Here is a 26,539-nt window from a genome sequence, read left to right on the forward strand (position 1 = left end):
GTATATGTTTACTTCATAGAGTTGTTTTGGGGATTAAATGAGATGATTTTGGTGTAGTCGTTAGCAAGGTGTTTGGTGTATGATAAGCGCTCAATAAATTTTATCTATTATTAGTAGTATTATTTCTAGCATAATGTCTTTTGTTATCTTTATGGTTCACCTAATACTTGAAGAGTCATCTAAAGAAATGACTTACTTAAAAAAAAACTTGAAAAAATGACCCTATTCAATGAATTTGTGTTTTATTAATATAATAGTGTGTACACACACACGCATTCACATGCATACAACTAGAAAATATATATGTGAGAGATATTATGTATTTAGTCTATGAAAAAGGCAAGGTAGGTGTGCCAGATTATATGAAGACCCATTGCAATAAATCTGCACCCTCTAATCTGCTCTGATCACCCAAAGTTGCGTGGTTAACATGTTGGTGTATACAGAGACAACTGCTTCCACTCCTTTAACAGAACACTAATTCTAACTCTTCCCTCTTATCAACTGCCAATCATCTCACTCAACATTATTTTGTAGGTTTAGCGGAACTTACTGGTCAGCATCAAGAAGTTCATTTAAATCTTAATGATTTCAAATAGAATCAAATTTTCCTGAGTTAAAATTTTCGTTAAAGCACACATGGTTTTAAAATTGAAGGACCAAAATATTCCATAAAATATGTTTTGAGTTTAATAAACCCAAGACCATTAGCAATAATTTGAATCCCAATGAAATCAACATGTGTGGCAAAGGTTTGTCTACTCTGGTAACCAACAATGTATTTGTGGACCAATTTCAACTTTAAATTTTAACAAAAGAGAATGTGGTCTCTTACCTCAGCTCAATTCTTTAAATCATTTAAAAATGATTAAAATCATAATCACTTAAAATGGAGAAAACTTTGCAGGAAAATAAATGAATGATATCATTCAACACCATGCATACAATTGAGTTGACTTTTCTCCAAAATAGTTGTATATTATCATGTTAGTACTGTGCCTTGCATTTTCTTTGACTTCTCCTCTAAAGATACATTTTCCTTATGGTGGAAATTCAATGATTTCTTTCACTATAATTGACATTTTCTGTTTGCATGAGGCCAAATCAGAGCAAATAATATATGAGTGGAGAGGCTGAGAAAGAAATACTTGGGGAGGAAGAAGAGTTGTACGGGAGTTCTTTCCTCGTGTGAAGGGGGCACAGACATGGATGCATGCACTGGAATAGTTTTATACCACTAGAAACAAGCCTTATCACTGTAGCACTGTGTGAATTAATGTTTTAGAAAATAGGATAATTTCTTCCTATTGATTTATAACTATAAAGATATTTAGTTTTTATTAATGATCAATTTTTAACAATGTGACCCCATTTTCCAACCTTGAAATTATCTATCTTTTATGTGTACACAAGAATTGGAAGGTAAAAGAATGCTATATACTTTATAGAACCTTGAGATGAGTGAGTACTTTTATAAAACAAAATATACTATTTTAAAGGTAGTAGTAACTCTCAGTTGATCTCTTTTCTAAGTTGGTCTTTTTGTATTTTGTCATATGCTATGTTTTTTGAAAGTGAATGTATAATGAAGCATCTATTTGTAGTGTGAGTGATTATCTGGTAATTTTTCTCCTTTGGAGGTATGGACCAATTACATGTTAAGTTCCAGGGGATGCAGGATGGACCAACTCGTCTCTGGGATTTGGAATGGGCTGAGTTTGAGCAATTTTGCCAAAATGCCGTGGCCCCTGATGTTGGTAGGGCATAGGGCTCCACAGAAGTCCAACCCACCTTGTGTAAGGGAGGGCTTTCACCTTTTCATGCCCTGGTTCCCATAGTATGTGGTATATTATTTGTCTTTGGTGTTAATGGCAGCATAGTGGCATATCATGTCAAATTAGAGCCAGGGACTCAGCCACAAATGCTTTTGCTTCCTGATTTATGAGAGATAGCATGATTGGGAGAAAAGAATTTGTAAGTAGCATTTAGACGAGCAGAGGTAAAGAACTGCACTGAGATTTATTTTTTCAGTGAAGCGCAGTTAATGGAGCATGTAAATGGAAAGGACTTTCCATTCTTTGGCTAGCTGGTACCTTCCCTGATTTAATCAAATAAGACTCAAGTGTGCCTTTTACTTTCTATACAATCTGACAAAGGTAATATAAGATGGAGCTTTTAGATGCGTCGCTGATGCCGCCAGGACTTATGTCTTTATGAAGGAAATACAATCGCAGATGTCTTCTCAAGCTGATTGATAGGCAATAAGAAAGTGAAACAAGAGCTCAATCTCCAAGAAATGAGAAAAAGTTGTGTTTGTTAAATGGGGCAGAAAGATATCTGCTATCCTCTTGTGATTTTTGTGTCTAATTTAGTGCCTATGCAGATCTGTACCGCAGTACATGAAACTAGATACACATTAAATGTGACATGGGTCATTTGAGTCCTAGCATATTCACCAAGCTGCATATCTCATAATGCTCCAGAGCCAGCCTAAAAATTTTGGCTGATTAGAATTATCCACATTTGTAAGTTGTTAATGTTGGACCTTGAGAGAAAAGAGAATTTTCTGGGCCAGGGGCTCTAATACATATTGTAATTAATAGAAGAATTTAGATTTAGATCTTTGTTTCCATTCTCAAATTATTCTATTTTGTTCATATAAAATCTGTCTACTAAAAATTGAAGACAATACTGTAAGGTCACAATATAGGTTACTCATTATTACTACAACACATTTCTTCTTTCCTCCCTCCTTCCATTGTTACAAACATGTATTGCGTCTTTACATACCTAACAAGAACATTGCTATCTGCTACAGAGATAGACTTAAAACTGAATAATTATGATGCAGTGTGTCTCGACATTAGTAGATAATTTCTGTATTAGAGGATTAAGTCTGCGTAAGGTATTTGGAAAGATAGTCAGTAACTCTGTCAGAGGGTTGGAGGTGAGTCAGGGAAGACTTCATGTAGGAGCCCAGTGAGAAAAAAAAATTCCATCCAGGGAGAACAGGCAATGATACAAAGAAAGAGTAAGGCATTTTCAATTACTTAGCTCTGGTCAGGACTCCAAGGAAAGCCTAAGAACAAAGGGTAATGACATCAACCTTTCCATACTACTAAGCTGGTTTACCATGTTGACTTGATATTGTATAAGTGGATAGAGCTTTAGAACAAAAGATGTAGTCAGGAGCAAAGGTTAAACATTAAGTTTCTCCTTGACAAAACTCTCAGGTACCTAAGTGACTGTAATATTAGCTAGGCAAGGTGCACATTGATAAAGAAGATCCAAATATTTGGTGCAGATTGCAGGAAGCTCCCCAATTTTGGAGAAAGTATTGACAAGCAACAGGGATGATTGTCTAAGATTATTGTGAGATTTCTATCTTGGATTACTGATGATGTCTATGTAGGTATCGAACAGGTTAAGTTTGAAGTACTGATGAGCCAGGATACTTATCTTGTAGCTGGAAATACAAACTTAGATTCCAGGAAAGAAGTTGAGATTGCAGATATAAATTTGAGAATGCCTATCATATAGTTAGTAGTTAAAGTCATGAAGCAGTGAATTAAAATACCCCAAATTGCTGTACATGAAATTCTAGAAAGCCACAAAATTTAATTCATGGTCTGGGAGGAAACTGATTGGCATTTGTCTATGGTCAACCCAGCAATAATTTCCCCCTTCCCCTCTTCACAGTACCCAGATTTTTGTTTGGGTATCCACATATCTTTCCATTATGCACTGCTGATGTATTTTCTAAGAAGATGACTCAAACCCAGCTCTAGGGATGAGCCCTGGTTTATATAGCCATTCTGAGTAATAGTATACCCTTGCCATAATGATGAGTTCAAATAACCCAAGCCTACGAGAATCAGAACATAACATTACCAGGGTGAGAGTCGAGGAAGGGGCAAAGACTCAATTAAATTTAATCAGACATGATGGTAAATTTGCTGGAGGTTTTTGGGAAAAAAGCTCCTGAAACACAATCTTCTCATTCCGAGAGGTGTGGCATGTTAATGTGAAGGTTGGAACTGTTACAGCATAGAATGAAACTGACGCCAGAGAGGCAGAGTAGAAGGAAAGAAACCAGGTTCTTGATGAGCTGCCTCATCAAATCAGCTCTGAAACCTGCCTTAACTGAAAATTTCAGTTATATTAACTTATAAATTATTATCGTTTAGGCCAATTTTAGTTAAGTTTTCCTTTGTTTGCAATGGAAGTCATCCTAACTGATATAGTCACATTATCACAATCAAAAGGCATTGAGCAAGGTGTCAAATGCCACAGATTACTGAGGTAGGCATAGGTTTGGCAATTACAGTTCATTCCTGCTCTTTACTAGAGCAGCCCTGGATGAGCGGAGGGGTGAAAGCAGATTTCAGTAGGTAGAAGAATGAATGAGAGACAAGAAAATGAAAATGGCAAGTTCAATAAGAGCAAGCATTTTGTCTTTATAAAATGCATTATTGTATACCCAGCTTCTAAAAGAGTTCGTGACACACAGTATGCAACCAACATGTATTGGAAAGTGAATGAATGTGCAAATTCTTATTGCATATTTCTCATTTAAAAAGTGTGAGGAGAAGAGAATATAGACAGTGGGTAACATGCTGAAAGAGGGAAGAGGGTTAAGTAAAACAATAATGTAAAATTGGAAAATTTTTAGTTTGGTGAGGTCTTAACTGAGTAATTAGAAGAAATTCTAGAAAATGCAAAAGACAATAGAACAGGTTGGAAAATGTGAAGAATAGGCCTAGAAAATTTTTGAGAAGATGGATGATGCAAAGAGAAAATTTTGCAAGTTTCCAGATTGAAAAATAAGTCACTTACAAAGGAAGAAAAATGATACTGGAATTCTAGAAGCAAGAAGATGGTAGACTAATTGCTATAGACAATTGCTATAGACAGGAGGAAAGGGTTACAAGCTGAAGATGTTGATATAATTCATCTGCCAAGGGAAAAGAAAGATTTGTGGGTTTGTGAGGATTCAGAGAATATGTCAAGCACACACCCCAAACGGGAAAGATCCTTATAAAAAACCTTATATCAGGAGAAACTTCAATATAGGTGAAGATAAAGAGGAGAAGAAAGAATGGCAAGCAATCAACTATAAAATGTATATAAATATATGTAAATATATGCAAATGATAGTGATAATGTAACAAGGAAGGCATAACTTAAGTGCTAGACACAAACTGTTTAAACAGAAGGGGCATACAGAAAGGGGAAACTGCAGTTGCTAAATATTTGCCTAAAAACTTAAGAATTTGGGTGTTAGTGGAATAAAGGACAGAGAAGCATTCTACGGAACTCATCATCAAGAAGTAAAAGTGAAATAAGTCAGAGGGAGAAAGTCAAATACCGTATGATTTCCTTCATTAAGTAGTAGATAAAAACAACAATAAACAAACACATAGAGACAGAGATTGGATTGGTGGTTATCAGAGGGGAAGGGGGGAGGGAGGAGGGTGAAAGGGATAATTCGGTACATGTGTGTGGTGATGGGTTGTAATTAGTATTTGGGTGGTGAACATGATGTAATCTATGCAGACATAGAAGTATAATGATGTACACCTGACATTTATACAATGTTATAAACCAATGTTACTGCAATAAACAAAAAATTAAAAAAAAAAAAAAAGAAGAAGTAAGTCTTAGTGGCCTTGTTGGGGAAGGGAAAGAAAATGTGGTAGAGAAGTAGGTCATCTCAGTTGGGAGAAATAGTTGTTATTTTGGTTTCATATCAAAAGAGATAAGTAAGTGATTAAGAGTGTGGTAAAGATGATTAGGCACATGTGTGTGGTGGTGGTGTATAATTAGTCTTTGGTGGTGAACATGATGTAATCTATACAGAAATCGAAATATAATGATGTACAGCTGAAATTTATATAATGTTATAAACCAATGTTACCACAATAAAAATAAATAAATTCACTCATTAATTTAAAAAGAAGTGTTGAAAAGAGAAAGTAAATATTGGTAGAATGTAAAAGTACAGAATTTCAAATTAAATACAAGGGAAAGATGGAATAACTAGCAAAAGCAAAAAACAAAACAAAAAAGAATGAATAAGCTATAACAAAGTGAAAAATAAATGAGTAAAGAGAGAAAGAGGTAAGGAATAAAGTAGGAATAAAGTAAAGTATATAAATTGTTACGTTAAGTATGACTTGGCCAAATTCTCTTATTGAAAGATAGAAACAGAGAGATTGGTTTTCTTAAAAAAGAAAACAGCTATACTCAGTTTAATGAAACACACTTAGAGTGATGATAAAGTATGAAAATAGAAGGATGGACAAGAGAGATAAGACAAAGGCAAAGAAAAAGAAGGGAGTGGCAATATTATTAGACAAGGTAGAACTTAAGATTAAAGCATCAAATATGTATGTGTGACCAAAAAATGGGTTAGGTCTATGTCAACTTTCTTGGTGAGATTTCCATGTGTAACTGTGAAATGGTAGATGTAGAGACTATAATATGAAAATTATTTGCAGAAAACAATTCCCCAAACCTAGGTACATATGTGTGTGCATGTGCGTGCACATGTGTGTAATTCTATGAGCATGGGGAGAGGTGTGGAAGGATGCACAGTAGTGTTTAATATTGGCTACCTTGAAAGGGTTGGGGCAGGTTGTACAGAATCAGGTCAAGGTGAGGTTGGAGGAAAAAAACATAAGGATCCAATAATAACTGACTTTGAGCATTGGTAAAAGCACCACCAGCACAAGATCCCCTCTAAGAATTCAGGAGTACAGGGTTTGGATGGAGAAGGAGCCCTTGGAGGATGAGATCAACAAGCACAGAAGGGTCCTAGAGAAAAGGTTCTAGAACTGACCCATAGCTACTTGCTTAGCCATACTACTTAGGAGGAGAATGATCTCTTTTTTTTATTTGGTTGTACATAAGTATACAAAGAAAGGGTTAAGCATAAGGAGAACAAAGTACACCCTGAACACTTTGGATCTGTACTCCATCCTTTCACCGACATTTCCTATAAGGCAGATTAGTTTTGAAGAGACAGACATATACATAAAGATTTTCTTGTTATTCCCCTGATCCCACATAATTGGTTTGAATATCCTACAAAGGTCTGGAGTCACTTTTATTTGGGTGATTTTTAAGTAAAAGAAAATTTAGTGTATAAAATCTTGATGATTCAGAATTTTTTGGTTTCAAGGTCCAAGAAGTGTAACCATGACTAATATAAATATCAAAGGACAGACAAGTTCTCCAAACAGAGCATAACAGAATTATCTAGTATGAAAAACCAAAGCAACTTTGTGATATGTTTAGATAAATTTGTCAGAATGAGATTAATTTTTCTTTCTACAGCTACAAGAAGTTATCCAAAATGCTCTCTGCTTAAAAGAAAATCCACATGATGAATTCATGAACACAAGAAGGATGAGTTCATCTACAGAGGGCTGGATTAATTATATGGCTGATATTCGTGTACACATTTATAACTTATGTGTGTAAATTTAACTTCTGATAACAAACATTTTTTATTTAAGTGAATGAGTATGATTTCCTACAACGAATGTTTCATAAGGTTTTCTGTCATCAAAAATTTTACTAAGTTACATTCCTTTGTGATTAAACCAAAAGGTTAGTTAAGCAGTTGAGTATTAAAGAGAGGAGCTGTAATCATGCTAATAAGAAACAGAGCTTGTATAGGTTTAAGCTTAAAACAATTGCTCCTTGAGGTAATCGCTGCATCACAGGCTACCCTTGCTCTCTGTCTCCCACTTAGGTTCTACCAGGGAGAGGCAGAGGCAGGATATTGGAGGTTGGGAGGAGAGTAAGGTGGGGTATTTATTCCCCTAGCTCCCTCCCTGTCCTATTGCTACAGGTTGGCTGCGTTTGTCTCTGGAAGCTAAGGCTGCTCAGCAACCCCTTTATACACAGCTCTCTCCGAGTTCCAGTAACGGCCCTGTCCCGTGGCCTCTTCTGGCCTGGGTGTGGTAATAGCTCCCACTACGGCCCTAGGCTACTGTACTGTGCTCAGAGTTGTGCATAGGACCTGTTTGAACACTCCTCAGCACCTAGTATGACTGTGCCAAATGTTTGCTGTTAGATGCCTGACCGATACCATCCTCTAGCTTTCTGTCTTACTCAGAAGTACAATTTCGTTACAGGACTTTTTTACTTATGTCAACAAGAGAGTTCTCCTCAAAATAATTCTCATCAAATACAAACGTACCTTACATTTCACAATCAAGGCCAGCCAAAGAAATGAAAGTTTACTAATTCTGCTTTTCATGGTTATATCTTGTTTCATAAGTTGCTAATCAAGGACCATCCAATTATGACGTGGATATTATGATCTATGCATTTCATTACTAAATATGTGCCTAGGTTTACCCCTCTATCTCTTTAGGCTGTGGAATTAACATGTTGACATTTTTTGCAATGACGTGTCTTTAAGGGACTCCCAAACAGGTCTAAGCGACAATGATTTAGCATTTTGTCCTTGTTTGTGAGACTGACAGGCTTGGCGGGGCCTGTCAGGGTGCATGAGAGGATGTGTGTGCATCTAAATCTCTCTAGGAGGGGGTTGTCTGAGTCTGTGTGCTGTGGGTGGTGGTGGAGAGTGATGCTGTCCATCCATCCAATTAAGCATTCAGGAACATGTGGAATCCCTAAACAGTGAACTTGAGAGTTTTTCCTGCTCCAGACCATTCAACCTAGCTGGTGACAGTGAGGTATTTCTCAAACTTGGGGAATCCTAAAGAGTTGGATGGAAGATAACCCACTACTAATGGTGAACAACCTGACAGCCCAACATGCAAATTGCTGAAGAGTTTTTGTGAATCTTAATCCTCAAGCTTGCCTTGAGTTTAGGAAAAACATCTGCCAATACAATACATCAACTGAACCGTGGTTGGGATGCGGTCTCTTCCTGACATGAAACAGATGTCAGAAGGTTTCTAGATAGGATTTTTGACCACCAGATTGGTGCTGTACTGCTCAGTGCCGGCATCTTTTACCAGGTTTCCTTGTCCAGAGATCCAACAGGTAAAGAAGGAGGAGGAGGTGTCCCAGCCCGGGGCCTGGATCTATTCAGAGGCATCCTGTGAAGATGATGGTACATTGAACAGGAGAAATTTGGAGCCCCAAGGCAATTTTCCTCTGGATGAAAAAAATAAATGAGGACCACTTTGGAAGGTAGTTTGGCAGTTTCTTACAAAACTTAAAATACTCTTACCATATGATCCAGCAGTTGTGCTCCTTGGTATTTATCCAAATGAGTTGAAAACTTATGTTCACACAAAAACCTGCACATAAATGTTTATAGAAGCTTTATTCATAATTTCCAAAACTTGGAAGCAACCAAGAGTCCCTCAGTAAGTGAATGGATAGATAAGCTGTGGTGCATTCAGACAATGGAATATTACTCAGAACTGAAGAAATGAGCTATCAAGCTATGAAAAGACATAGAAGAACCCTAAAGAGAGAGAAGCCAATCTGAAGAAAGCTTCCATATAGCGTGATTCCAACTATGGAACTGTCTCAAAAAGGCAAAACTATGCAGAGAGTAAAAGATGAGTGGTTGCCAGGATTTGGGGTGGGGCAGTGCTGAGGAGGGATGAACGGAAAAAACACAGATTTTTAGGGCAATGAAACTCTTCTGCGTGATGCTATACGTGGTAGATACATGTCATTATACATCTGTCAAAACCCATAGACTATACAACACCAAGTCTGAACCATAATGAGTCTATGGACTTTGGGTGATAATGATGTGTCAGTGTAGGTTTATTGATTGTAACACACGTGCTGCTCTGGTGCAGGATGTTGATAGTGGGAGAGGCTGTGCAGGTGTAGAGGCAGAGAGTACATGGGAAATCTCTGTACCTTCTCAATTTTTCTGTGAACCTAAAACTACTTTAAAAAATAAATTCTATTTAGGGCCGGGCCCGGTGCCATAGTGGTTAAGTTCACATGGTCCACTTCGGCGGCCTGGGGTTCGTAGGTTTGGATCCCAGGTGCGGACCTACACACCACTTATCAAGCCATGCTATGGCAGGCGTCCCTCATATAAAGTAGAGGAAGGTGGGTATGGATGGTAGCCCAGGGCCAATCTTCTTCAGCAAAAGGAGGAGGATTGGCAATCGATGTTAGCTCAGGGCTAATCTTCCTCACGAAAAAAAAGAAAACAAAAAAAAAACAAAGAAACTCTACTTAAAAACAGAAACGAGGCCCAGATTTAAACTTCAATTGAGTAAGTGAGGCTGTGTGTCTTATGGAGTCTCTGACTCACTGGTCACATGTCGAATGTTCCAGCAGCCTCTATTTAAGCCTTGTGATCCTTCCACACTGTGTGTCATGCTAATAGAGCAGAGCATCAGAACCGTAAAAGAGGAAAGGTCATTCCGTAGTCATGGGACATACCCCTGTCTTCAACTCATTCTCCTGAAGCATTCTATGCCCATGGGAATCTAAGTGTACTGATGGCAGGAAGTTTAATAAACACTCTCAATCTATTAAAAAGCTTCTTTGCTATTGGTAGCATTGTCTTTTTATGATTTCTAAAAACACTTCCTAAATTAGTGTGACCTGGAAGCGCTTGGGGGTATTCTATTTCTAAAGACAGAGGATGCACCCTGGCACAAGGTTTTTCTAAGAGAAGAAGAGATAGAATTTGTATTCACACTAGAGACCAAATGAAATATACTGTGCTGTGATTGCACATCTTTGGAACGCTGAGGCTTTGGAGCAGTGTTTTCTGAAGCCCTTAATCTTTCAGCAGCTGCCAAGTGGCCAAGAAAGAAAACAGCAGAAGGGTACATTTCTGTATATTATTATTCATAAAGGTTTGGGATATTTTCTTCAGAGAAATTGATGATCCTCTGGCAGATAGTAGGTAATTAATTTATCGTCCCATCCTTGCAGAGGAGAAAGACAGGTTTCTGGTTTAACAGATGGACACATATGATCACCAGTGGAGGAGAGATTGGCAGAGGTCAGGGCCTGGGAAGAACTATCAGAGACCTTGTTTCATGGTCAAGGTGAACAGCTTGGACTATTAATACTCACGGTGCTGCTGGCTGCTGTTTCCAAGAAAGACTGGCTGGTTTGTCTTGACATCCTCATTTCAGAAGTAGATGAATATACAGAGCAGCCTAAATTTGGGACAGAAGTGTTCTGACATTTCTCATGATGTGCATTCTTTCATCTCTCCTGGAAATTCAGCACAAGCATTTATCCCATTAGTGGTAGGAGAAAAAGTCCTGATTACCTTCCAGTTCCTGTGATGTATGTCAGTGGGTTGGAGCAGTGGTGGTGTTACATTCTTTTCTGCTTAGGCTGTACATGTTCTCAAGGGTCCTTGAAATCTGAACATGGCCACACTATAAACAGCAAAGCCCCTTTTTCTAGCTACTGCTCAGATACAGATTTCTAATTTAAACAAGCAAATATCCTAATCCAAGCTGCAGAACTCTGAAGAAGGAGATTATGGCAAATTCTACTTCCAATTTCAGTTCAATTTGATTTTACAAATTTAAATTTAGTTTAAAAAAGAAAAGACACATATCTTTATAATACACACACATACAGGCATAATAACAACATCAACAAACGTAGCTAGTTTGAGCTTCAGAAACTTCTGTCCCAGGATTCTATGTGACTGCTGTTGGGGAAATGTCACCATCCTACTCAAGGGGAACACAGATAATTCTTCATGTAGTCTATTTCCCTAGTGCAGAATGACATCAGGAAAGAGTTGGATAGGCTCTTGACTTAACGTCCTTTGTCTTCTGTCTTACTTAGGTCTGGGCCAATTACTTTTGGAGAAATGGTTGATCTGGGCCCTCTGTTGAATTGTTTCTGGCCTTCATGACCCTACTGTGGACTGAGTTTTGTGTCCCCCCAAAATTCATATTTTGAAACCCGGTCTCCCGTATGATGGCATTTGGAGGTGAAGCCTCAGGGTGGTGATTAAGCTGTGAGGATGGAGCCCTCATGATGGGATTAGTGCTCTTATAACAGAGACCCCAGAGAGCTCCCTCATCTTTCCCCCATGTGAGGACACAATGAGAAGGCAGCTGTCAATAAACCAGGAAGGGAGTCCTCATCAGACACTGAATCTGCTGACACCTTGATCTTAGACTTTCTAGTTTGTATTTTTATAAGCCCCCCAGTCTGTGCTATTTTTTTAATAGCAGCTTGAATTAAGACAAGTCCCAAAGAGTAGATTGTGTTTATGGCAACAGCAGCAAGAGGCAGAGACACTGAAAAGCACCATAGAGTAGGAATTGTGAATGGTTTTGGAATTTGGAGGCCCATGACTTGAATCCCAACTTTGACTTTTAGTTGTTTCATGATCTGGCTTCAATTTTTCTCATCTGTGAAATGGTTTCAGTAAGAAATAAATGTAGATAAAACACTTAGCTTAGTTTCTGGCCTATAGAGAACATTCGATGAATGGTACAATGATAATGATAATAATTAATACTGGAAATAGATTAACTTTGAATCAGAATCCTGTAATCATTTCCAGCATCTTCTACAGAGTTACGGAATCTGAATAGCTGTGATTAGTGCCTAGACATCTGTATTTTACAGCTCTCCGTAGATGGTTGTGTAGGGACTGGATAGAAAATCACCCTTTTGGGGTTGGGACATTCTCTGACCTCTCTCAGCTTAGTCTCCGAATATCAGACTCAGATAACTTTAGTCAATACTCTGTGCAGCTAAACTCCTCGTCCTGACTTGGCTTTTCCCTGTTACTACACAATTCCTTGTTGCCACAACCACTTCTCTGCCCCAGTCCAGAACATCACACTTCAGAGGGTAGTGAGAGGGCTCCTAGGAATATGTTATTTGGAAGAGAACGATAGTTAGACTGAGGTAGGACAGGTCTTTTCCGCAAAAGATGCAGCCTATGAGAAGATGTTAAATATAGGAGTGGTAGAACCATATAATGCACGATAAAGTTGTGTAGGCAAAATTCAAAAATGAATTTTTCTCATTCACCTATTTTATCACTGAAATAATGTTATCTAAACTCCCTACTTTCCTTGTGTCAGGTGCACAAGAGGGTAATAAACTAAAATTATCAGCCTGGAATTTGCTGTGTTAACTCTGTTAGTTGTTTAGGGAACGGTGTATGTTCAAATATTTGTTCACCTGTGGGTTTAGGGAGCAGTGGACATTCCTGTTCACCTGTAGGCAGTACCAGGAGCAGGACTGGGATTGAGCGCAAGTGAGTAAAGCACAGCTGTTTATAGAGCATTCCAGAAGGGAACCAAATCTTTAGAGTCAGTGAACATTGTGAAAAAGTGAAGACAATCTCAGAGACTGGGGAGTGTGGACAAGGAATTGGAATCCTAGGTGAGATTTTTAGAAGTGGAATTTGGGATCAGAAGTCCAATTTTGTGAATCTGGGTATATTTCAATGCTGTAGTCTCAGGAGCACAGGTGAAAGTGCCCCAGAATTAAATAAACAGACACCAAAGAATAGTGAATGGGTTGCAAATCAGAAGAAATCAGCCTGGGGATACCACTTTTTCAAGTTAGGGAATAACTTAATGCTGTAAACCCCTTAGGATAAGGTTTAAGTACTTCCTGTTTCAAGGAACGTTCAGTCAAGGAGATCAGTAGGTGTAACTGTGGGGAAGGCAGAAAAAAATGAAGCCAAAGGCAGTGAGGGAGAGGGCTAACACCACCAGAGCATTTCCAACTCCGAATATCCCTAAGTGCAATTCTCAAAGTATTAATGCAGATGAGTATCACCACCACCTAGCATTTAATAAGCACTTACTATTTTCCAGTAACTGTGCTAAGTATTTTACGTGTATCATCTCTTTATCCTTCCCAGCAACCCTATAGGTAGATTTCTTTTATCACCTAGAAAACCAAGTTTCGAGAAGTTATGTGCTAAGATCACAGAGCTGTCAGTGGAAGAGCTAGAATTCATACCCAGATGTGTTAACTACTCTATATCTTCTGATTTTAGCTTTAATTTGTTGATCTGTGCTATACTGCAGAAGTCTTTCCTGAAGTATTCTTTATTTCTTTCCACTTGTAACTCCAGCTTACTCAGAAGGAAAGTGAAAGACATGAAAAGACATAAGAATACACACACATTCTCTCTCTCTCTCTCTCTACCTAGTCTATCATCTCTCTCTCTATTATCTAATTTATATCCATGTAGATGCTGTAAAGCAGCATTTGCTAACTTATACCAATACTGAGCTCCTATTCTGTCTTAAACATTTCGTAAGACAGTGTGAGAGATTTAAGTATGTAGAAACATTCTCCATGGGCTCAAGGAATCTATAATCCAGTTGGGGCAATAAGACAAATGCCATAATAATGTAATGGAGATCATGTATATCATGTGCTATACAGTCAGATAAACAAAATAAAATAAAATATATCCCTTTGATAATTGAGGATGACTTCATGGGCAAGGGAGCAGTTCAGTTAGGCCTTCATAATATTCTATAAAAATCAACTGACTGAAGTTTGGGGCTTTATGTCTGTACCGGGAATATGTAGCCCAGTGCCTAAGACATAGTAGGAGTCAATAAATGTTTTGTATTATAAGAATGAGCCCTTGGATGATCTCTGTTGACCATTTAGCTCCTTTACTTTTTGTAACAGATTTATGGTTGCACACAAATCATTTCCTTTGTATCACAGTTGTGTATTATTTAAAAGATAATTACATTTACCATCAAGCCTTTGAGTCCAATCATCTTCTAATATTTGTGGTTACTATAAGAGGCTCTCAAAAAAAGCTGGAAATGGAAAAAAAAAATCAAACCACTTTGATCTGGAAAAGAAACTCAAAGTGTTTTGAATTAGACTCATTAAATTGTGCATATCTGTTTTTTCCATAAGTAGAAGCTTGCAAAATCTTGTAGACAAGCAGTTCTTAGCCTATTGAAAGAGACTCAAAATAAAAATATTTCTTTTGTCTTTATGAAACCCATATTAGCATGTTATTCTTTACTAATTCCAAATAGCTTAAATCTTCTAGTCTTTCTCTCCCAAGGCAGTTGCATTAGTTATCTATTTCTGTATAACAAATTACCCTCAAATTTACCAGCTTAAAACCACAAACATTTATTAACTCAGTTTCTGTGGGTCAAGAGTTTGAGAGTAGCCCAGCTGGGTGGTTCTGGGCCAGCTTCTCTCATAACACTGCAGTCAGGATATCAGCCTGGGCTGCAGTCATCTGAAAGCTTGTCTGGTGCTGGAGGATTGACTTCCAAACTCTATCATGTGTTGCCGGAAAGCCTCAGTTTATCACTCGTTGTTGGTTGGAGACCTCAGTTCCTTGCCACCTGAACCTTTCCACAGGGCAGCTCACAACATGGCAGCTGGCTTCGTTCAGAACAAGTAAACCAAGAAAAAGAGAGAACACGATAAAAGCCTGCCTTTTAACGACTGAGTCCCTGAAATCTCACACCACACTTTCACTCCATTATATTTATTAGAAATGAATCACTAAGTCCATCCTCCCCTCAAGGAGAAGGGAATCAAAGAAGGCGAGGAGAAGCAAAGAATTTGTGGAGATTTTTTTAAAACCACCACAGTCACGTATTTATATTTGTCTCTATACATTGTCACCCTGCTTTAGAGTATGAGAAATTATTTCTTTTGAAAAGAAAGATGTGCATTTTGATATATATTGCTCTCCATACTACAAATGGATTGGTGTGATGGCACTGGCTTATTTTGAAGGGTATTTTCAGAAACAGACCTTTGTGAAACTCATTGTTCTGTTGACTATATGAATGTTTATCACGCTAAATAAGAATAGTTTTGCTTCACTTTAATGAATAATTTTTACTTTTTGGGCCCTGAGAATCTTTAAAATTATCAGGATTTCTCTTCATACTACCGGCAGGAAAATTTAAAGTAAAATTTCTGGTCCAAGGTTAGTGAAATTAAAAATCTTTTGCATGTATTTTGAGAACTAATCACATATCTGACTTCCTCTTACTTTCTTACCATAATTTGCCCTTATCCCAATTTTTTAACTTTTCGTTTTTGTAGATTTTTATTACGTGTGCAGTTTCATAAATGTCTTCTCATCCTTTTTTTGGAACAGGACAGGCTATAAATAAATATGGGTGTGCATGTTTATCATTCTAAAATAACAGCTATCATTAATTGAGTGCTTATTATGTGTAAGTCATTTTATGGATATTATTTATTTAATGTTCACAAAGGTCCTTTGATGTAGGGAACATTATCTCCATTTACAGAGGACGCAGCAAGGTTAAAAACAGCTAGTAATTGGAAGGACCAGCATTCAAACCCATGTCTGTCTGACTCCAAAGCCTCCTCCACAACTCAGAGCTTGTGTAAGTAAATGGCCAAGATGCCTGGCCCCTCAGCCTCAGCCTCAGCTCTCTTGATAATCACTATGATGAATCCTGCTTGCTCAGAAGAAGACATTATATTGCTGTCTCTGGGTCACATGCTTGAACTGAAACCTTCCATTTTGTGGTAGGTGGGGTTTACTTCTCAACTATTTTCTGCTTTGTACCTTTCTCTCCCCGAGCCCTTAAACAATATAAAACAAAACAATAAGATAGCACGAGTGAAATACGGACTAAGATTTAGATTTTAGCAAGGCACAAATGGCTTTGTGGACCTAGAATACTTGACAAGTATCTTTGAGGGCTCAGTAAAATTTCCCTTCACATTTACGTGTTTGGACTTGGGGATTGAGATTAGTATTTCACTTGACATTCAGTTTTACTGCCAAAATGAAACTATGGCCTTCTTGTTTTTAAACAAATCTGTACAAATTACTGAGCCATGCAGAATTTCCACCTGTGTTAATAAACTGATGACCTAAAATCAGAGAGAAGGGAGGCGTGGTGTAGACTTCATTTGATCTGATGGCTGAGGCAAAGAATCAAGTTTCTGAGATTCAAATTCACATTTTGCTTTCAATCTACTTTTTTTTGTCTCGAGAAATATTTTTTTTCACTCTCGAATTTTCTACATGAGTAGATTTTGGAGACGTCTATTCAATCCATTCTATGACAGGTTGACAGGGATGGAAGCCCTTGATAGGCATAAGCTCTCTGAGCTGCATGTAGTCTGTAATACTCAGCTATTGATTGAACCCAGGGGGAACTCAATTTATTCAGCATCAGGATGAGAGTATTGGTTGATTGTAGCTCCTGCTTCATTTGCTTCACGTAGATGGCATTCTACTTTAGACCCAGGAATATAAGTGCAGATTTGAAGCTATTATACAAATAGTTTATATTTTTATTGTAATCTTTTTTATATCTATCTGTAGAGGTTGAATTCTTTTAGAAGGTGTGTTGAGCAGAATGCTAAACTATCTTAGGCGTTGAATAGAGCAGGAGAAAATGAGTCTCAGGAATTGAAGTAGTATAATTTTTAGACTTTGTCTAAAAGAAAACAATCACTCTGTCCTCAGATCTCTGAAAGTGTAAAAGAAATTGTCTTCTCAGGAAATGGCTAGAAAACTCTAAAAAGTTCTTAGGGAAGGTTGAGGAAAGGCATTGGCTGGAGTGTTGGCTTTTCTACATCTTTTCTGGCTCTAATCCTCTATTTAAATTTGTAATCTCTGAAGAAATGGGCCAAAAACGGTTTTATCTCACATAACCAATTGAAGTCAAATTAGGATCTATAATTAAATTATTCAAATACTTTCTATCATTTCTCTTGTCACTTAAACTTACATTGAACCCCCCCCCCCCCACAACTGTGTATTAGGGATGGTGTAGAGTTTCTGGGATATGACAAACATAAAATGTCAGAGATTTGGGGCATTCGTTCATTCATTCATTCAACAATTTTCTGACTACCTACTATGCACCAGGTGGTGTTCTAGGTACTGGGGATTCAGCTGTGAAAAACAAAAGTGAACAAAACAAGGACAAAAAATCTCTGTTTCCTCAGAGCTTACATTCTAATTAGGGAATAAGACAATATATGACATAAGTAAAACATATTGTTTGTTAGGTAGTAGTAAGTGCTGAAGAGAAAAAAGCAGGGAGAGGTTGGAAGAAGTGTGAGGGGCAAGAGAGACTGAAAGTTTACAGCCTGTGGCCAGAGAAGTCTTCATTGAAAAGATGGCCTTTGAGTAGAGACATGCTAAGAGAGAAGGAGTAAACCATATTGAGATGTGTGGGACAGAGTCCCCAGGCCACGGAACAGCAGTGCGGGTCCAGGGGTGGTGGAACGGAAGGTGAGGAGGACAGTGTGGCTGGAGCAGAGTAAGGAAGGGAGGAGGATGATAAGAGATGAGTTAGACCGGGATCAGCTAGGGACAAGACGTAGATCCAGCAGAGGTTTGCATGTCATAGCGAGGACTTTGGCTGTTACTCTTAGTCAGAGTTTCCCAACCAGAGCATTACTGACATTTTGTTGCGAGGTTGTCCTGTGCATTGTTCCGTGTTTACTGGCGTCTCTGGCCTCTGTCCATTAGATTACAGTAGCACGCCCCAGAGTGTAAATAAAAAACATCTCCAGACATTGCCAAATGTTTCCTAGGGGGGGAATCACTGCTGAGAATCACTGCTTTCAGTGCTGTGAGGGAGGGGTGCGCGATTTGACTTCAAACTTAATAAGATCACTCTGGCTGCAATTTTGAGTGTAAACTGGAGGGAACAAGAGACATCATATACTATTTCTGTAATTTAGTAGATCCTGAATTTTAAAACTGGAGATTGCCAATGAGAATTCTGTTGCTATACTCATGGACCCTTTCTCCTTGTATCATATCTGATTAGTTCAATAGTTAAAGGAAATTCATAGCAATCATAGGAAACCCAAATATGGCATCCCTTCTCTCCATTACAAAATAGAAACTTAAAATTTTCCTAACTTGTTATAGGAAAGAAATCTCTTTCAGATTACCAATGTATTAGTAAACTAACATTAGGAGACTTTGAATTTAATATAAAAATTTTAAAGCTTTTCTGTTGCAAAACAGTGCCATAAATATGATACAATAAGGCACTTGACAAACATTATTTTGTACATATTTGTAACAAATAAATTTTTAAAATTTTGTATTTCTATTGTGCAGATACAAATTTGTTTATACTTGAATATAATTTTTATTTAATATATAATATATAAAGGATTCATATCATTAATATACAAATCTCTTCAGATTAATAAGGAAAAGAGAAAGACTTTGATAGCAAGAAGGATGTACGGTATCAATAAGAAGTACACAAAAGAAAAAATATAGAGCCAGCCCTGAAGGCCTAGTGGTTGAAGTTCAGCGCCTTCCACTTTGGCGGCCGAGGTTTGGTTTCCAGGCGTGGAACCACACCACTCATCTGTCAGTGGCCATGCTGTGGTGGTGGCTCACGTAGAAGAACCAGAAGAACTTACAACTAACTATACACAACTAGGTACCGGGGCTTTGGCGGGGGGGAGAAGAAAAAAAGAGGAAGATTGGCAACAGATATTAGCTTAGGGCGAATCTTCTCCTGCAAAAAAAAAAAATAGATAGATAGATATAGATAAATGATGTAGAAAAATAATTAGGAAAATTTAACACCACTAAGAATCACATAAAGTTAAATTAAGTAATGAGATACTATTTCTCACCTATCAGACTGGCAAGGATAAAATAGACTCTCATTTAGTATTTGCAAGAAACAGATACTGAATTTACATCACTGGTAAAGAGTAAAAATCGTAAACCATGAGTATTCTGCTTCTAGGAATTTTTCCTATGAAAATAATTAGACAAGTATCCAATGATATATGTATATGTTTCATAGTTGCCATGCAGGCTCAGGATCAACCCCTCACCCAAAATAAGTCTGGATGTCAATATTGATGAAACCACACATGCACCAAGAGGATATGAAAAAGTTTATAAGTCACATAATAAGACTTTCTGGGAAGAGCAAGGCAGACGCGCAAGCTGATCTGGAAGGACTTGAATGGAGGGAGATGTGAGTGGCTTTGACTTTGATTGTGGTTAGGGAATGGGGCCCGGGTGAGTGTGCCTGTGCAGGGCCAGCCTCTTGCATGGATTGAATTTCCATCCTGCACCAAAACAAGGAGCACCCAGGTTTTGTTATCGGCCCACTCAGATTTGGGGCAAAAGGAGCAAGGGGAGGGTGGGGCTTGAAAACTGTCAATGATCAAACATTGAAAAAAAGAGTCAGATTTTTTATTGCAATTCACTCATGATATTTGATCAATGATAGAAATATGCATGACTTATTTAACTGACTTTGAACTTGTTTAAGTAAGCCATTGTGGCATTCTGTGAGGCCTGCACCCTAACTGGTAAAGAAGGTAGAATTTCTGTTTAATGCCTTGTTCAAAAGCCCAGTATTGTGTATTCTGAGAAGTAAAATGAGTGCCTTGGTCACTATCAATAACTTCTTGAACTCTCAAGGGGATAAGGGGACTGTTTTAGTGAGGCCTTGTGTTATGGCTTTAGTACCTGTAAAGACATGTGTGACCTTGATTTATATTTTGGGTATCTGTGAGGCAAGAAATTCCCCGAGTTTTTATTACAATAGGAGCAACCTTGGATAAGGAATTGCTGTTGCCATTGATTGGAACAGATAACCAGACCACTGTCAATGGCCCAAGAGTCTGTGAAAATGTGCAGAAAGGGCTGATTATTGTCCAGCTTATTGTCCAGTGTTAAGACAATTGCCTCGAGTTGGTCAGTCATGCAGACCCTTGGATACTGTCTTTAATGGGATGTGTCCCAGTTAAAGGATGGACAGTAGCAGCTCTCTAGGAAGTTCCATCATATATGCTATCCATAAAGTGCATGAACTCCCTTTCTGATCACTCAGTTGATTCCCATGGGCTTACCAAGTAGCCAGTGGGTCTGAAGAGGGGTAACCTCTTCTGGGATCATTGCACCTGACAAGGGAATGAGAACAGGGGAAGCCACTTCCTCTTATAGGTAGAATATACCTGAGGGTCCAGATTTGGCTCTCTTTGTAAATACTGTTTCCATTATAGTAAAGAGGCCTCTGTGGCCATACCAAGCCTTCAGGTTTCTTCCCCCATGACCCAAGACATAATAGTCAGTTGGGCATGGGGAGTCACACATTCAGGGCTGTGAGAGCCTCCATCTCCAGAGGGTTCGGTGTGTGGCCAGAAGTTGCTGCTCTAGTGGAGTGTAGCATGGGGCTGAGGAGGGCAGTTTCTTGTACCAGGAGCGCATGGACAACTATGTCCATCATGGAGGATCCAGCAACTCCAGGTGGCATGAGAGGAGGTTGCTAAAGCCTCAACAGTGATGGAGTCTCTGGGGACACCAACGAGAGTGCCTGTTGTGTAGCAATTTGGATAGATTCTAGAGCCTTTTTTGGTAGAGGACACAATTCAAAGTGGGCCAATTTGTAAACAACAGCATGAACGGGCCTATCATCAGTTACAGATTATACTGGAATTGAGACACGATTCAATCTGAGTCACATGGATAGGTCTTGGCCAAGACACACAACCCAGGTCCACTTTAAGGGGAGCCCCAATCCTATACTCCTGTCCCTAATGTCAATTATTGAAACTTGTGACTTCAGTAGGTTAAATCTATAACAGGGGCTTGGTAGGACTCTACAAATGCAACAGAGTGTAGGGCAGCTCAAAATGCAAGCTTGCCATCAGGCGGCAACACAACCCAAATCTCACGCTAGTTGGCAGACAGCAGCTCAAAGTCCATGCTTGCTGCAGGCAGATGATCCAATTAGCAAGCCAAATGCAAGGAACAAAGATCCCCAGGTGGTGGTAGTCATCACCTAGACAGTCCCACTTACAGCACCAATTGTATTGTGGTGGCGCTGTGGGTGGTGGGACCAACTCCTCATTCAAATTTAGTTTGGATGTTGAAAATGATGATGTCACACATGCACCAAGAGGATAGGAAAAGGTTTATTACTCAGGCATGAGACCATCCAGAATGACTTGAACAAAAAGAGGGACAGTGGCTTTGGTTTTCATTGTGGTTGGGGCTGGGATGAGGGTCCCTTTGGGGTTTGTGTGGTTTACACTTCTCTTCTTGTGCCAGGGGTTTTCTTATTGGCTTGCCTAGATATGGGGCAAGAGGGAGAGGAGGAGGGGTGTGGTGTGAAAGGAGTCATCAAAAATGAAGGCAGACTATTATAGTATGTTCATTATAGTTCCATTTTACTGAAAGAATTAGAACTAACCTGAATACCCAAGAAGAGAACTGGGTAAATAATTTTGTAGATCCATGCAATGGAATATTGTGAGGCCAGAAATATTGTTAGGTGAGGAAATCAAGTTATGCAGTATAATTCTATTTTTGTGTCTATCTATAGATACATCTAAACATACCTATATACGCACATCCAATTAGAGGGAAATACACTAAAATGTTGACAGTGTTTACTTATGTGGTAGGATTACAATGATTTTCATGTTGATTTTATTTGTATTTTCCTTTAACGTAAATTATGTGTGTAATATTTTTTAAAAATAAGATTTTATTGTAGAAACAGTTCTTTCTTGACACCTTTGATTTAATGTCATTTCTAGCCATGGGGCCACACACAGAGTTGAGGTGCGAGTTGCCTTTGCTGCATGTGGCTTTTGTCCTTCTGCCTGCGTGTTTCATTTTGTTGGTCTAGTTTAAAGATGATCCAGATGGCCAAAAATGCTATGTTGTGTAAACAGCTTTGCTGCATGGTCTGTTTAATTCTGATTTACCATGGTTCAGAACATCTTGAATTACTTTTGTATTTATTTTGTAATTTTATAACCCCCCAAATTTCAGAGATAGAAAGATAAGATTATTCAGAGTTACTATGGTCAATTACCTTCCCTCCACTTTTTCAGTGACTTGTCTAGAAAATGATAACATCTTTATGAAAAAATTATTGAATTCTGATAATTGAATAGGATGAGAATTTGGTCCATAATAATGATCACTTCAATAGTAAAGCAAATAATTTGTAGAGGACATGAACATTTCATAGTACAAATGAAGGAAAAATGAGTCAATTAAAAACTAATTTGCCTATTTGAAAACAGCATTGCTTTCTATTGAAACTGAAATACTGCTTTTGAAAAATGAAAGATCATTTATGTTAATGCTTTTTAGAGTGTTAATACTAATTTCTTAATCATAATTACTAAAAAAAGGTATATATTTAAAAGTTGTTTTAGCAGGAAATTTTAATTATGAAGTCTTTATTATGTGGCATTTACTTTCATTATCAGAATATTGCTTAAAGATATAACAAACAATGCCCAGTGGGTAATACTGCAGAGGCTTCTAAATCTGAATAAAGGGTTCATTGAATTCAAAACTCTTAGGTAATAACTGCATGTATTACATTCTAATTATTTTAGAAATTGATAATTTATATAATGTATATTTACCGATTCAGAAATCAGAAAACTTACTCTCCAATTGCCAAATATAAAGAATTTATAGAATATAGTTTGCAGAGAAATGACTGTCATAAGACAGAGAGAAGAAAATACATTCATTACTCATCGATTATGTGCCATGCAGTGTGAGTCTTTATGCATATTGTTCATCTAGTCTTCGCTTTCTAAAAATTTATTATTCTAACAACTCTCATTGAGCCTCCATTATAAGCCAGCCTTGAATTATGAGCCACGGTCTCTTTCTTGATGGCATTTATGCCTATCTTATAATTCACCCTTATTACAAGTCTTCAAAAGAAGTATTTGTAGTTGACCGATGAGCAGAGGCTATCTTCCATTTCATTTTCTCAGCCTCCCTCACAGCTAAGATGTGGGCACATTCACCCGACTTTGGGAAGAAGGTGTCCTGATGAAGCTGAGGCCATAAGAAAAAATCTATGCTTGTCACTGACGGAAGCAGTGGGGATAGAAAGAGAAGTCCATTGTCCAGAGGTGGCCATGGCATCCTAGAGGCAAGCTGAGATGCCTGCCAGGCGTGGCTACTGTGGAGTTGGTTGGCATCTGAGCCTGGTTTTTCTCGTCTTCCCTGAGATCCTGTGAACCATCCATTATCCTTTAAATAAAGTCTTTTTTTTTTCCCTCTAAAATCAGCTGGAGTCAGTGTCTATTGCTTGCATCTAAGAATCTAAGTCATTTAATATTATTAATCTTATTTCACCAAGGAGGGAACAAAATAAAAAAAAATTAACCAAGATCTGTTTGTCTGCAAAGCCTATGCTCTTTTCAACATGTCATGCTGCAGAGATGGCTTCTCCTGCCTGCAAAACTGCCTCGGGGTCCAATTTTACAACGTGCTGGAAAATCACTCGTGGCTCACTCTAGCCTGTGTGCCCCTCTGCAGTGGCACCTCTAATGAGGGCAGGAACAGGCTTTATCATCTTAATTCAACTCAGGTTTTGTCTATGGTGCTGAAACAATCTTTGATACATTCAATTTAATGAGAAAAAAATGGGACCAAAAATGGCTCTACAAATGAAGCTCAGCATTGTGTAGGCGGCTAGTTGACTTATTGCATGTTTTAGTTTTCAGGTCATTGTTTTGCTATCAAGTATAAAATAACAATTTTAAAGTAAAACCTGGTCATCTTCCATTAGAGAGGGCAAGGCCGTTTGAAGTGTTAGGGAGCTGGTGCTGGGGCTGTGGTAACGTGGCCCACTCCACCCGCTCCTGCTGTTATGTAGAACATGCTCCTAAGATTTATGTTTGTTTTTAAGTTAATTAGCCCAGTGTAAACCTTATGTGCTTTTGATTAATCGGTTTCACACTGGCAGACTCTGATATGCCTACATGATCTAACGCTGACACAGAAATGGGACAGCATGGGCTGGTGGGGGGGAAGGGCTGGCAGGTCCTGGGAGGGAGTGGGTGGGAGGTCTTGCTGTAAGATGGCAGGCTGTTCTCGTCATTCTCAGTTGTATCCTAATGAAAACCTGAGTACATTTCACAGTCTCAGAGGAAAAATTTGTGTTTTACAACTTACATCATGATTTCATGATCTATCACGTTTCACGTTTGAACTCATTTCTGACAGTTACAATATGTGTTTTGGGTTTTTTTTAACCTTCTCAGGGTGTATTTTGTAAAATTCTAACGGCTGTTATAAGTCTCTTTTTGTGTACCAGAGCTGTTCTTGAGTAAATGCTCAGTTTTTCAGATTCCGTTCTTACATTTTCTCCTTCCCAAATTGACCACTTGGCCTTTAGGGGAGTCCGGGATGGCGGGAGTGGTGGCGAGTGGTAGGGAAGGTTTCAGATCTGCAGGAAAGTCCCAGGCTTGTTTTCAATATCTTTGTTGGGTTCCATTTCATGGTGACTCTGGTCTACTAGGTCACTGCTTGACCTGATGGCCCTACCGCTGAAGCCTATGGCTGGAGAGTGTATTAAAATATGTGGTAGCTGCTTCTCCCCTTTACTCCCCTCCTCTGCTCTTCCCTTCCTTCCCGTGCTCTCCCTTCCCCTCCCTTGCCCTCCCTTCTCCTCTCTTCCCCTCCTAGTCCTGCTTCCTAGAAGGAATCTGTCAAGGCCTGTCCTCCCTTCACAGAACACATAAAAACCTTTGGATACCCTCTGCATCATATCCAGGCAAGTGGCAGAAATTCTAAAAAGATAAACTCAGGGCCCACTTCTCCTCCATTGCACCATTGCATTTTGTTTATTGGGTGGTGGCCACTCCGTGTGGGTCTCTTCCCACAGGACAAAATGAGAAACCAGGCAAAAGCCCTCCCACTCTCAGTTTTCCCCTCAACCTATCAAATACACCTCCTGCCCAAACTACGATTTTGGCTTACAGTGGGGAACAGGTCTTGACCTTTCCTCACCACTAAATCTTTTCCTCTTTCCACAAGTTTCTAGGCCTGGAAGAGACTTCTTTCTCCTTCCCAAGATGACATCTGTCCTGTCAGCTTCTCTGGACCATAATATTTTGTCAAATTGCAACAAAAGAAATTGGCTTATTTTAGTAGAAGTTCCAAAAATTTTATGCTGTGTGTAGGTGCATTTTGTTCTGTTAAAATTGGATATCTATGTAATATTTTTCTGCACCTTGTAGTTGTAACTTAATAATGTATCTTGCACCTCATCTTTTTGGGGAAGTATGTTATACATAAACATTTTAAGGAGTGAAAAAAAAAGAGACAGGAGTCCATAAGTAAAGCCACAGTTACCTGCCTTTCTCTTCCCCACCCCACTCCTGTTCCCTAGAGGGAACCATTTTTATCTTTTTATATGATTTCTGTTTACATTTTTCTGATAATTATCTCTATATCACTAGGCAGTATAGTATCATTGTGAGAAACGAAGCTGTTAACCTGCAGGGAAGTTGAACTTGGGGTGGTTCTCAGAAGTTCTGAGGTGAACTTCTCCACCTCACCTGGAGGTGAGCGTAGGGGTGGTTCCAGGGGTTATGGGGAGATGCTTCAGTTGCATCTGCTACACTGTCTCTATGCAGACTTATAACCATCTATTTCTTATTGAGAACTCATTACATACTAAATGTATGAGTATGATTAAATTTACTATAGCATTTAAATTAAGCTTGCCCAATTATTTGCAGATGTTTTAAAATGTGAAAAACCACAACATTTATAATGATTACATATATATGGTAGGTATGTGTA

Source organism: Diceros bicornis, chromosome 21 (assembly GCF_020826845.1).
Source record: "Diceros bicornis minor isolate mBicDic1 chromosome 21, mDicBic1.mat.cur, whole genome shotgun sequence".
NCBI lineage: Eukaryota > Metazoa > Chordata > Mammalia > Perissodactyla > Rhinocerotidae > Diceros > Diceros bicornis.